We start from the raw sequence: 13,483 nt of genomic DNA, 5'->3' as shown, positions 1-13,483 counted from the left end.
GTCATGCACACCGGCGAATCTTACCCACGTCCGGGGCTCTCTGTGGAGATAACACCCCTAGTCCTGCTCTGCGGGGTCTCCGCATGATCACTAGATCAACACAAGTAGCTACAAGTGGCTCCTTGAGCTGTTTGGCTAGAGGAGGAAGAAGGGCAAGGCTAGCTCTCCTGTTCTCTCTATGTTGTGTCTAAAACCATATGAGATCCACCCTTTGCATGGGTGCCCTGGGGGGTTTATATAGGCCTACCCCCCAGGGGTACAATGGTAATCCGGCTGGACGCGGGTCCTAGCCGCCAGTGTCTGTATTCGCCGGCTTCTCCGCCAGCCGCTGGGGCCCGCCGACTGGTGGGTCCGGCTGGCTGCCGGCCACTTGGACGACAGGCCGGCCCCACCGCCTGGGGGTCTTGTCGGTGGCTGGTTACTGTAGCCTCGCCCCTGACGACGAGGGCTTTGTCGAGGTAAGCATTGCTATAGTGCCGCCGCCTGGCGGGCTCTCACTGTAGCCTTACCTCGTCTTGTCTCCTTAATGATGCGCACACTTCGAGGGAGGGAGGTAACCGGCTATTGGGAGCCGGCTACGCCCCAGGCCGACTGGGGGAGGCTTGGCCGCCTTCAAGCGTCTCTCTGGCTAAAGGGGCCCACCGCCCGCGGGCTGTACTGGCAGCCTGTCGTGGGTGGCGTCATGGTCAACATGGCAACAGTACCGCGCCGGACGGGGGATGGCTGACCCGTACGGCGCACTGTGGCCACGCGTGCTCCGGGATTCGGGGGGTGGCAGGCTGTGCTATAGCCACGCCCCGTCTCGTCACCGTTATGAGGGTGCAGCCCTTGAGGGTGCAATCTTGGCCGGCTTCTGGGAGTCGGTCTTCTCGTGGCCGGCTTCTGGGAGTCGGTCCCCTTGGGGCCGGCTTCCTGGAGTTGGCCATATTATGGTTCTCTTCGGGAAGGTTTTTAGGGCCGGGTCGCCTTCCAGTAGTCGGCCTGTGTGACAGCCGGCCAGGGGAAGGTGGCCCTGTGCTTTGGATGCTTGAAGGCTTGATCGGCCAGATAATTTTTGAAGAGCCAGGGGGAGTCGGTTAGGCTACCCATGGCCATTTACTCCGACAATCTTGCTTGTTCTTGAATATCCGCTTGGTTCCAATGAAATTGTGGTTCCCTGTTGGCCTTGGCACCAATCTCCACACCTTGTTGTACTCGAAGTTGTTGAGTTCTTCCTGCATGGCATTGAGCCAATCCGGATCTTTGAGCGCCTCATAGACCTTTTGGGGTTCAACACAAGAGACAAACGCGTGATGTTCACAATAGTTTGCCAATTGTCTACGAGTGCTTACCCCCTTTTGAATGCTTCCAAGCACATTCTTCATGAGATGACCCTTGGTGGAGAGCTTGGATGCAATCTTGGCGGCACGACGCTCCAATTCCTCCCCGAGGGTGAGTCGAGGAGCGGTCACTTGATCATCTTGAGCGCCGTCTTGAGCTTGTTCTTGATCTCGAGGAAGTCCTTGATCTTGAACTTTCTCGGAGGAGAGAACTTGACCTTGGGCATCACTTGATGTTTCAACACCATCTTGAGATTGATCTTGCCCTTGGTCTTGTTCTTGAGGTTGAGGGCCTTCACTTTGTTCTTCGGAAGCGTGTGGGCCTTGGGTTGGTGATGGCTCCACTTGAGTGGAGGATTGTCCTTGTCCTTCGGCCACAAGGGGTTCCTCAATGGGTAGGATAAAACCAACTCCCATTCTTCTTATGGCTTGAGGAGGAATTTCATCACCTACATCACAAGTGCCACTTTGCTGCACTTGGAAGCCGTTATTCTCATCAAACTCCACGTTACATGTCTCCTCAATAAGTTTCGTGGACTTATTGAGGACACGATAAGCATGAGAGTTTGTAGCATAACCAACAAATATGCCCTCATAAGCTCTAGCCTCAAATTTAGACAAACGAATACCTTTCTTGAGAATGAAACACTTACACCCGAACACCCAAAGTACTTGAGGTTGGGCTTGTTACCGGTGAGTATCTCATATGGAGTCTTGTTCAAGCCTTTGCGAAGATAGAGCCGGTTTGATGCATGACACGCGGTGTTGATGGATTCGACCCAAAAGTTGTATGGAGACTTGAACTCCGCCATCATGGTCCTTGCCGCATCCATCAACGTCCAGTTCTTCCTCTCTACTACACCATTTTGGTGAGGGGTGTAAGGTGCGGAATATTGATGCTTGATCCCCTCATCACTAAGAAACTCATCCAAGGTGTAGTTCTTGAACTCGGTGCCGTTGTCACTTCTTATTGTCAAGATCTTCGCATTGTGTTGATGTTGAGATTCATTTGCAAAGTCAATGACGGTTTGTTGGGTCTCGCTCTTCCTCTTGAAGAAATATACCCAAGTGTATCTTGAATAGTCATCCACAATCACCAAGCAATACTTTCTACCCCCAAGACTATCAAAGGATGGAGGCCCAAAGAGATCCAAGTGAAGGAGCTCCAAAGGCCTCTTCGAGTAAATGATAGTCGTGGGAGGGTGAGCCTTTTCATGTAGCTTTCCTTCGATACAAGCACCACAAGCACGATCTTTAGCAAAACTAACATTTGTTAGTCCATGAACATGGTCCCCCTTAAGAAGACTTTGCAAAGATCTCATATTTACATGGGCTAAACGGCGATGCCAAAGCCATCCCACGTCAACTTTAGCCATTAGGCATGTCGCGGTCTTAGTGGGTCGCTCCGAAATGTTAATCACATAGAGACCGTTCTCAACATGCCCAACAAAGGCTACTTTAAGAGTCTTGCTCCACAAGAGGGCCACGGTATCAACATCAAAGAAAGTGGCAAAGCCCATGAGTGCAAGTTGACGAACGGAAAGTAAATTGTATGCAAGGGACTCAACAAGCATGACCTTCTCGATATCATGAGAAATGACACCCCACTCGACATTGGTGGGCATAGATGGAATCTTGTGAACGTCCACCACCTAGTCCTTGCTTCCGGTCATATGATTAGTGGCTCCACTATCGAGCAACCATGATCCCCCACCGGAAGCAAACACCTACAAGAGGTCAATGCTTGGTTTTAGGTACCCATTTTGTAATGGGTCCTTTGATGTTAGTAACAAGGGTCTTCGGAACCCAAATAGACCATTCAATGTACTCATAAGGAGAACCAACAAATTTGGCATAAACATGTCCATCACTAGCACGGCACAACACATAAGAAGGGTTAAGGTCGCCGGCTTTGTTGGGAAGGGAAGTGTTGCCCTTCTTGGCATCACCACCCTTCACGGTGTTCTTCTTCTTCTTCTCCTTAGTAGCACCCTCTCCCTCCTTCACAAAGGTTTGCTTCAGAGGGGGAGGTCGTTTGGCCTTGTCATTCTTCTTCTTGTTCTTGGACTTGGGTGCGTACCCAATCCCTTCCTTGGCCACAACTTCCTTTTGATTGCTCAAATGGTCGTTGAGGTTCTTCTTGCGTTGTATGCAAGACACAAGGCCTTTCTCAAGTTGCTCCTTCAACTTAGCATTCTCCTCAACAAGATGCACATGCTCACAACATGGGTTAGTAGCATTTGCATTATCAATTAAGACCATATGAGGAAATGTGGCTTTCTCCTTGGTTAGCTTTACTTGGAGTTGATCATGAGACTCTTTGAGGCTAGCAAGAGCACCCTTCAAGACCTTGTGAGCCTTGTCAAGTAACTCAAACTCCTCTTTGATCCTAGCAAGATCAACCCCAAGCTTGGCCTTCTCGAAGGTTAGCACACGAGAGACAACAAGAGCATGATCAAGATCTTTCTTTCATTTAGCATGATCATCGTTGTGTGACTCCTCAAGAGCCAAACGAAGACCACGCTCTTCCTCAAGAGCATTGGAAAGATCCGAAATCTCATCGGCATAATCATGACTATGCCCCTCCATCTTAGAGATGGTATCTTCGTGAGCCTCGATCATGTCATTGGCTTCGCCAAGTTGTTCCAAGAGAGCAACGAATCGCTTCTTGGATTTACCCTTGAGTTTACTCATAAAAGACTCAACTCTTTCTCCTCCACATTAGATCCGTCATGTTCATCAATGCAATCCGTCAGAGAAGGATTATTAATGATGGTAGTTTTGATGTTGGGGGTTACCTTTTTGGTGGCTTTAGCCATGAGGCACTTGGCGGTGATGCTCTCATTGGGTGAGTCGAAGAGAGACACCCGTGGAGTTGTCGCAATGGCAACGGAGGTCATGGCAACCGACTCACCACCTTCATCATCATCATCGTCCTCATTGTACTCTTCTTGAACCACCAACGCCTTGGGAGGAGTCTTCTTGGTGAAGTTGCTCTTGTTGGGGAAAGACTTGGCCTTGTCCTTTCGGATGAGCTTGCCACCATTGTCCTCCCTCTTCTCATAAGGGCATTCCGCAACAAAATGGCTCACATTGCCACAATTATAGCAAGTCCTCACTCGTTGCTTGACCTTTGCGCCACTTGAGTTGTTCTTGTTGAAGTTGGGCCTTGTGTTCTTCTTGCTCCAAAATTGCCTTGAAGCAAGAGTCATGTGTTCATGATAGGCATACTTTGTATCTTCAGGGCTGCTCTCCTCTTCTTCCTCTTCTTCCTCTTATTCCACACTAATCTTGGCCTTCAATGCAAGGTTGGGCTTCTTTGCTCTTTGAGAACGAAGCACCGCATTGTCGGCGGTCTTGTCCAAGATGCTCATAGCCACAAACTCATCCAACACTTCACTTGAGGACAAAGTGTGGAAGTCCGTCCTTTGACGAGTGACGGAAGACATGGCCTTGTGGTAAGGCATCATTTCCTTGAGGAATTTGCGCTTGATCCAATTTTCATCCGTGTCCTTGCTCCCATGATCTCGGAGTGAGACCACGAGTTTGGTTACTCTCCGATAAAGCTCACGAGGTTCTTCATCTTCTTTCATTGCAAACTCATCGGCTTCATCTTGCACCACTTCATAGTTGGAGCGTTGAATGCTTGCGCTTCCCCTATAGAGGGAAACAACACAATGCCATGCATCTTTGGCCATGGCGAAGGGCCAAAGATAAGGAAGATCTTCGGGTGGAATTGCATCTCATTGAATTGATTATCCGCGGCTTCTCTAGGAGTGAAGGTTCTTCGGTCAAGCGGATAGAAACCTTCTTCAATGATTCACCAAAGATTAGTATTCACATGATTTAAATGACGCTTAAAGCGATAAACCCAAGAATCAAAGTCCTCATTTTTCACAATCTTAGGGGAGGACCGGCATGATTCAAATGAGTGGAAGGAATCGGTCCATCATAAACAAGTGGAGGTTCCACATGGGCAAAGATGACGGTGCCATTTTTACCACTAGAAGAAGGAGCCTTTTCACTAGTAGCTTCCCCCTTGTTGGCGTTAGCATCCGTCACCTTGTTAGTGGGATCACCCACTTTCAACGGTGCGGTGGATAATTTAAGCCCTTCTATGAATTAATTAAACATGCTTTCAACCTCGATCGTCATGGAGGGTTTCAATGTGTCCAAAGCCACATTGAATTCCTCACGAGAGACCGCGGTTTCCCCATCGGCTATAGACGAGACCGGATTCACACCGGAGTGCTCCTCCACACCGTCTACGGTGTCAACCATACTCTTCGGATGGCAAAGTCCTTAATAAAGAAACCTTGCTCTGATACCAATTGAAAGGATCGATATAGTTGACTAGAGGGGGGGGGGGTGAATAGGCAACTAACAATTTTTAGCTTTTCTTTACCAATTAAAACTTTGGATCAAGTAGGTTGTCTAGATATGCAACTAGGTGAGCAACCTATATGATGCAACAACAACAAGCACACAAGCAAGCAAGGGATATAACACAAATAAGCTTGCACAAGTAAAGGCACGAAATAACCAAGAGTGGAGCCGGTGAAGACGAGGATGTGTTACCAAAGTTCCTTCCTTTTGAGGGGAAGTACGTCTCCGTTGGAGCGGTGTGGAGGCACAATGCTCCCCAAGAATCCACTAGGGCCACCATATTCTCCTCACGCCCTCACACAATGCAAGATGCCGTGATTCCACTATTGGTGCCCTTGGAGGCGGCAACTGGACCTTTACAAACAAGGTTGGGGCTCTCTCCACAATTAATTAGAGGCTCCCAACTAAACCCAGAGCTTCACCACAACGGAATGTGGCTTCGAGGTGACCTCAACCGTCTAGGGTGCTCAAACACCCAAGAGTAACAAAATCCACACAAGAAGGTATGGGGGAAGCAAATATCCTTTGGTGGAAGTGTAGATCTAGGTCTCCTCCTTCAATCCCTAGCAAATCAACAAGTTTGAGTGGCTAGATAGAGAGATCGGGCAAGAGACCTTGAGTAGCATTAATGGTGGAGTGAGAGAGGTAAGAGGTGAATGTGGTAGGTGGAAGAACCACCCTTATATAGCAACCCTAAAAATCCAACCGTTATTGCGTTTTCTGTACTGCAGCGGTACAACCGCTCCTTGTCCCGGTACAACCGGGACTAACGGTTTACCTACAGAACCCTACCAGGCGGTACAACTGGGCAACCAGGCGGTAGTACCGGTTTATGTGAATAACCGGACCAACCGCCCAGCCACCGCTCAACCACCACATAGAAACAGTAGGGAGTCACCCCTAAGTGCGGTAGTCGAGCCGTACAGGACCGGTGCAACCGCTTGGCCTCGAGCGCTTGGGCGGCTAAGTCCTGAGCGATAGAACCACTCAGGGCACCGGTGGTATCAGTACGACCGGACCAACCGGGCCACCACCGCCCGAGTACCGCATCAAAACAGAAGTTTGACAGGTACTTGGGCGGTACTTGGCGGAAACAACCGCCGCGGTCTTTGTTGAGCATGGTGGCGGTACCACCGCCCGGAAGCAGCGGTACAACGGCTCGATCAAGACTGGTAAGTGCCAAGAACCAGCAGTACAACCGCTCCAGTGAGCGGTACAACCGCTGGGAAACCACAACAAGCAGTAAGATAAGAAGGGAAATGCTCTCTCTCACAACTAAGGAAGGCAAGAGAGGGGTGAGGCAAGTGTACGTGAAAAGATTATCCCAACTTCTTCCAATGTGGATTCCCTCTTGATAGTACGGGTTCCCTACGACCAAAGAGATAAAAAGCATAGAAAACTCCGTCTTCGATCTTTTCCTTCCAGAGAGAATTGAGGGAGTCCTGGACTAAGGGGTCCTTGGGCGTCCGTCCTGTTAGCTATGGGCCGGACTGATGGGCTATGACACAAAGACCGAAGACTATACCCATGTCCGGATTGGACTCTACTTGGTGTGGAAGGCAAGCTGGGCGATTGATTATGAAGATTCCCTCTTATGTAACCGACCTCATGTAACCCTAGATCTCTCCGGTGTCTATAAAAACTAGAGAGCATAGTCCGGATAGGACAGATTCATTACCATATACTCATAGGCTAGACTTCTAGGGTTTAGCCATTATGATCTCGTGGTAGATCAACTCTTGTAACACTCATATTCATCAAGATCAATCAAGCAAGAAGTAGGGTATTACCCCCATAGAGAGGGCCCGAACCTGGGTAAACATCGTGTCCCCCGTCTCATGTTACCATCGATTCTAGACGCACAGTTCGGGACCCCCTACCCGAGATCCGCCGGTTTTGACACCGACATTGGTGCTTTCATTGAGAGTTCCATTGTGCAGTCGACGAAAGGATTCGATGGCCCCTTCGATCGTCAGTAATGACGCCGTCCAGGGAGAAACCTTCCTCCCTGGACAAATATTTGTGTTCGGCGGCTTCGTACTGCGGGCCAACTCTCTTGGCCGTCTGGAGCAGGTCGATAGCTACGCCCCTGGCCATCAGGTCAGATTTGGAAGCTTGCACTACGTCGCGGATATCCGCGGAGACTCGATCTTCGATGGATTTGAGACCGCGGCGATCGCTCCCCTTCTCTCCGATGAACATGACTTAAATATGTCATCGGGGCACACCCAGGAGATGGATCTTGTTACTGCAACGGCCTCAATACAGAAGCAGATACCCCCTCCGAGGCCATAAAGTACGCGGCGTTGGAGCCGCACATGGACTCTACATCCTGCAATGCCTGCGTAAATGGAACTCCGAACTTGTCTCCGGCTTCACGTTCCGGATCAAGTGCACCTGCGGACACCGAGCTGGATCGGTTACCGACTTTTGAATTTAGCGCCGCAGACATCTTCCATCATTCTCCTTTGGGTGACGTACTAAATTCTTTGAAGAACTTGTCCTTGGAGGAAGACTCACAGCCGAACTACGTTCGGTTCAAGCTAGAGGCGGACGATGAGGAATTTTGCTTCCCACCCGCCACCCACTTCATAGCCACCGTCGATGATTTAATCGACGTGCTTGACTATGGCTCCGAAGAAATCGACTGCATGGACGACGATGCCGACAGGGAGCAAGGCCAAGACCCGCCATTCACTGGACGTTGGACAGCCGCCTCTTCGTATGATGTGTACATGGTTGATACACCTAAAGGATCTGGCGACGATAAAGAAGAGCCGGATAAGATCAAACCCTCTGAGACGCAGTCCAAGCGCCAGCGTCCCAAACGCTGTTCTAAGCCTCGTCGCTCAAAGGATGGCAACACTGGCACCGGAGAAAATAGTACTCCGGGCGACGCTGAAACCAATCAAGACCCTGTCGGCGCTGCATCCGAACAGGGGGAACATGACAACATACAAGACAAACCTGATGAACAGACCATAGAAGATAACTCGGAGGACGATAGTTACCATCCGCCCTCCGAAGAGGAGACAAGCCTCGGCAACGAAGATTTCATCGTGCCCGAGGACCCTCTGGAGTAGGAACGCTTTAAGCTTCAACTCATAGCCACGGCAAGGAGCCTGAAAAAGAAACAGCAGCAGCTTCAAGCTGAACAAGACCTGCTCGTCGACAGATGGACTAACGTCTTGACAGCGGAAGAATACGGCCTCAAGCGCCCAACCAAGAGCTACCCAAAGCGCAGACTGCTACCTCAATACGATGAGGAGGCACCAGAGCACACATCTCCCTCGCGTAATGCGGAACGACCACCACGTGGTCGAAACAGGGCAGCCGACCGGCCACCACGTGGTCGGGATAAAGCGGCAACTCAGGCCGAACAGCAGCCTGCCCAACCGCCCCGCAAAAATAAAGACGGAAGAGTTCGGGGTCACACATACGACCTCCGGCAAATCCTGGATGATAGAACATGATACACAAGATTGATCTACGGATCGCGAGGGCGTGCCTCGAGGCACGAGGAAGGCTACCTATTCGGACGTGATAAATCTAACCACGCCTGGGCCGAACACCGCAGACGGACTCCATCAGAACTACGCCACGACGCAGCCCGATATAGAGGCGCTGCACACCCTCTCTGCTTCACCGATGAAGTACTCGATCATGAATTACCCGAGGGGTTCAAGCCCATCAATATGGAATCATACGACGGCACAACCGATCCAGCAGTATGGATCGAGGACTTTATCCTCCATATCCACATGGCTCGAGGAGATGATCTCCACACCATTAAATACCTCCCACTAAAGCTCAAAGGGCCAGCTCGGCACTGGCTTAACAGCCTGCCTGAAAATTCTATCAGCAGCTAGGAGAACTTGGAAGAAGCTTTCCTAGACAACTTCCAAGGAACCTATGTCCGGCCACCAGACGCCGATGACTTAAGCCACATAGTTCAACAACCTGGAGAATCGGCCAAAAAATTCTGGACTAGGTTCCTAACCAAAAAGAACCAGATCGTTGACTGTCCGGACGCCGAGGCCTTAGTAGCCTTCAAACACAGCATCCGTGACGAATGGCTAGCACGCCACCTCGCCCAAGAAAAGCCGAAATCCATGGCAGCCCTCACGGCACTCATGACCAGCTTTTGCGCGGGAGAGGACAGTTGGCTGGCCCGTAGTAACAACACAACCAGCGAGACGGGCCTCTCGGAGGCCAAGAATAGCACTGGCAAGCTCCAGTGCAATAGAAACAAACGCCGAAGCAACGGCGATAACACCGATGACACAACAGTTCATGTCGGATTGAGTGGCTCCAAGTCCGGCCAGCGAAAGAAGCCCTATAACAGGAGCAACGGAAAACAATCTGGCTTGGACCGCATACTTGATCGTCCTTCCCAAATTCATGGCACCCCAGACAAACCGGGCAACCATACCAATAGAGATTGCCGGGTCTTCAAACAAGCCAGCAAGGCAAATGGCAGAGGCAAAGAAGGGGAATCATAGAGCGACGAAGAGCCCCAGCAGCCAAACAGCAGGGGGCAAAAGAAATTCCCCCCAAGTCAAAACGGTGAACATGATATACATTACACATATCCCCAAAAGGGAGCGCAAGCGCACACTCAGGTACGTCTATGCGCTAGAGCCAGTCGCCCCAAAATCCAATCCGTGGTCGTCATTCCTGATCACCTTCGATCGACGAGACCACTCAACTAGTGTCCACCACGGCGGTTCAGCCGCACCAGTTCTTGACCCAATTATCGATGGGTTCCACCTAACTCTAGTCCTGATGGACGGTGGTAGCAGCCTCAACCTGCTCTATCAAGACAAAGTGCGGAAGATGGGAATTGACCCCTCGCGAATCAAATCAACAAAGACCACCTTCAAAGGAGTCATTCCAGGCGTAGAGGCCCGCTGTACGGGCTCAATAACGCTGGAAGTAATATTCGGCTCTCCGGATAACTTCCGAAGACAAGAACTAATCTTCGATATTGTCTCATTCTGCAGCGGCTATCACACTCTGCTCGGACGAACCGCATTCGCTAGATTCAACGCCGCGCTGCATTATGCTTATCTTAAGCTGAAGATGCCCGGTCCACGTGGTGTCATTACGGTAAACGGAAATACGGAGCGTTCCCTCCGTACAGAGGAGCACACTGCCGCCCTAGCAGCAAAAGTACAGAGTGGCCTCCTCAAGCAGCACTATAATCCGGCTGCCGAGCCCCTGGACACCACTAAGAAGGTCCGAACTATACTGCAGCAGGACAGCTCGGCTCGTCACGGGTCAAACTAGCAAAATTCGGCCTCCGTCCGAGCCCATACGAGGCAATGGTATTCGTACCGCGAGCACATACGCTACGCACCCATGGGTTTATACGGACGACCCGCTTGCAGAACACACCAAGGAGGCAACGAGCTCTGGTGTACAAGGGACCCCCAGGTGGTTTCTAATAAACGATTACCATACTTGTTTTACATACCCATATGCAGCTCGCCCTTGGTTACAGCATTTTTCAATAGCCTTGCTTGCTTATCGCATTACTTGTACAAAGTACGCCTTGACGTACTGATTACATCACAATGGTGAATAAACGGTGGTGTCAGCCCACTACTTCATTTTTCCCTGTTTCCTCACCTCGATATCTATTATTCCTTGCACACGTACAACATGATACATACTAATCCGCCAGGGGCTTAATTACAACCCGCATCATGGCAATAAAAGTCCGAACACTTTTATAGTCCAGTTCGGCACCCCGAACTTATAGTATTATATGCATCGGCTCCGAATCATGTCCTTGGTCAATAGTTGGGTTGCCCGGCTCCTGTGCTTACTACCTTACGTTCCGCTATATCGGCTAGGGTAGTAAAGGGAGAACTACTGCGATTGTGTCCCCGTTGTTCCGGATGAGCACCTCGGTAGAGAAAGCCGAAAACTGACTGTCATGATGCGGTGAGAGCCGGTCAGCTGTTCGAGAGGTTCCAAATCATTAGACATTTTTCCCGCTTCTCGCAAAGAATCGGTTTCCCCGATTAGGCATGTATAGCACCCCTAATTCGGCCTTCCGAATACCAGGGGCTTCGCCAACTTTATCAATTGTCAAACTCTTATGGCTAAATGGGGGCGGTAAAGGCCGCATAGTCTGACTGCCTTGTTCGTCGTGCTAAACACCTCCTTTAAGGACCAGAATGTGGAGTAGAGAGTGTTTAGGTTTATCCCGAACACCCCCGTACTATCTACGTGGGGGCAGAAATTGACGACTAGTCATCCCTTAGATTAAATAAACAGCCGCACATGAGGTAAAATTTAAAATCATAAACATTATACTGCATAACATCTTTGTTCCATATTATAGGGCAAGGTAATAAACATGTTCTTATGGGAATATAATATCCTTCGAACATTGCGCCGCCGCAAGGCGGGATCCCTCCAGGACACCTTCAAAATAATGCTCGGGTCGACAATGCTATTTGCCCTCCGGCGGTCCCTCGGTCATCATCTTTTTGGCATCTAGCTTTGCCCAATGCGTCTTGACGCGAGCAAAATCCATGCGCGCACCTTCAATGCGGACTGCCCACTTCACGGCTTCGAGCCACGGACAGGCACTCACAAGCCGCTGCACAAGTCCGAAATAACTGCCAGGTGTACGATCGGCAGGCCACAACCGGACTATCAGGTCCTTCATGGCCTGTTCGGCCAACCTATGCAGCTCGACCAGCTGCTTTAGCTGGTCGCTGAAGGTCACTGGATGTTCGGATCCTAGATATTGGGACCAGAATAGCTTCTCCGTTGACATCCCTTCTTCGGCTCTATAATGCTTGGCCGCGTCCGACACACTGTGTGGCAGACCTGCAAATGCCCCTGGAAAACCAAAATTCAGGACAAGCACAAGGGACGTTTTCCCTACATATTTTCTCGGCATGGTGACAGACTAACCCGCCGCAATTTTCTGGGCTACTTGAATCTCCTGGAGGGCGCTCTGGGCCTTGACTCGTGCATCGTGCATGCTCTGGTGAGCCTTCGCCAATTCAGATTCCTGCGACTTAAAATCGCGCTCCAGGGACTCAAATTTCTCTATCGCGCCCTGGAGCTATTGCTGCGCCTCGCCAACCCGGACCTCCTGCTTCTCGCGCAAAGTTCGTTCCTTGGCTGCTTTGTCCTCGGCCTCGGCTAGCGCCTTCTTAAGGGTTGCCACCTCGGTTGTGGCCCCTAATAAAGTTTATGACACTTTCAGTCCGGTCGGACCATTCATTTTTTCGAAATGTACCCACGGGTTACTGCATACCTTGGCTATCTTCCAACTGCTTCTTCACACGGCCGAGCTCCTCCTTGACCCGCTCCAATTTCTGCTTCAGTCCGGAGACCTTCGCAGCATGAGCAGTGGCAGCCTGCAGCAATACCTGCTTATTCACATAGACAACTCATGTTAGACTCCTGCGGTTTTTTGATCCTCTGTCAGGCTTTTCTTACCGAACACCAAACAGAGTATCAGGGGCTACTGTCTATACTGTGATATTTTTTCTTATAATCACATTACTTACCTCAAAGCCTCCTAGAAGGCTAGTGCAGGCTGCAGTCAGTCCGCTTTTAGCGAACTGAACCTTCTCTATTACTGTGTCCATAAGGACACGATGTTCATCCACGATAGAGGCACCTCGCAGTGCCTCCAGCAGATTATCCGGTGCCTCTGGTTGGACAGAGGTCACCGGTGGAATAGGCACGCTCCCTCCTTGGGGGGAATGCTGTTCGTTGAACCCCGGAGCTGTATAGATTTTCGGGAT

This window comes from Aegilops tauschii, chromosome 2 (assembly GCF_002575655.3).
Source record: "Aegilops tauschii subsp. strangulata cultivar AL8/78 chromosome 2, Aet v6.0, whole genome shotgun sequence".
NCBI classification, from domain to species: Eukaryota; Viridiplantae; Streptophyta; class Magnoliopsida; order Poales; family Poaceae; genus Aegilops; species Aegilops tauschii.
The sequence above is the reverse complement of the archived record's forward strand: the minus strand, read 5'-3'. Positions refer to the sequence as shown.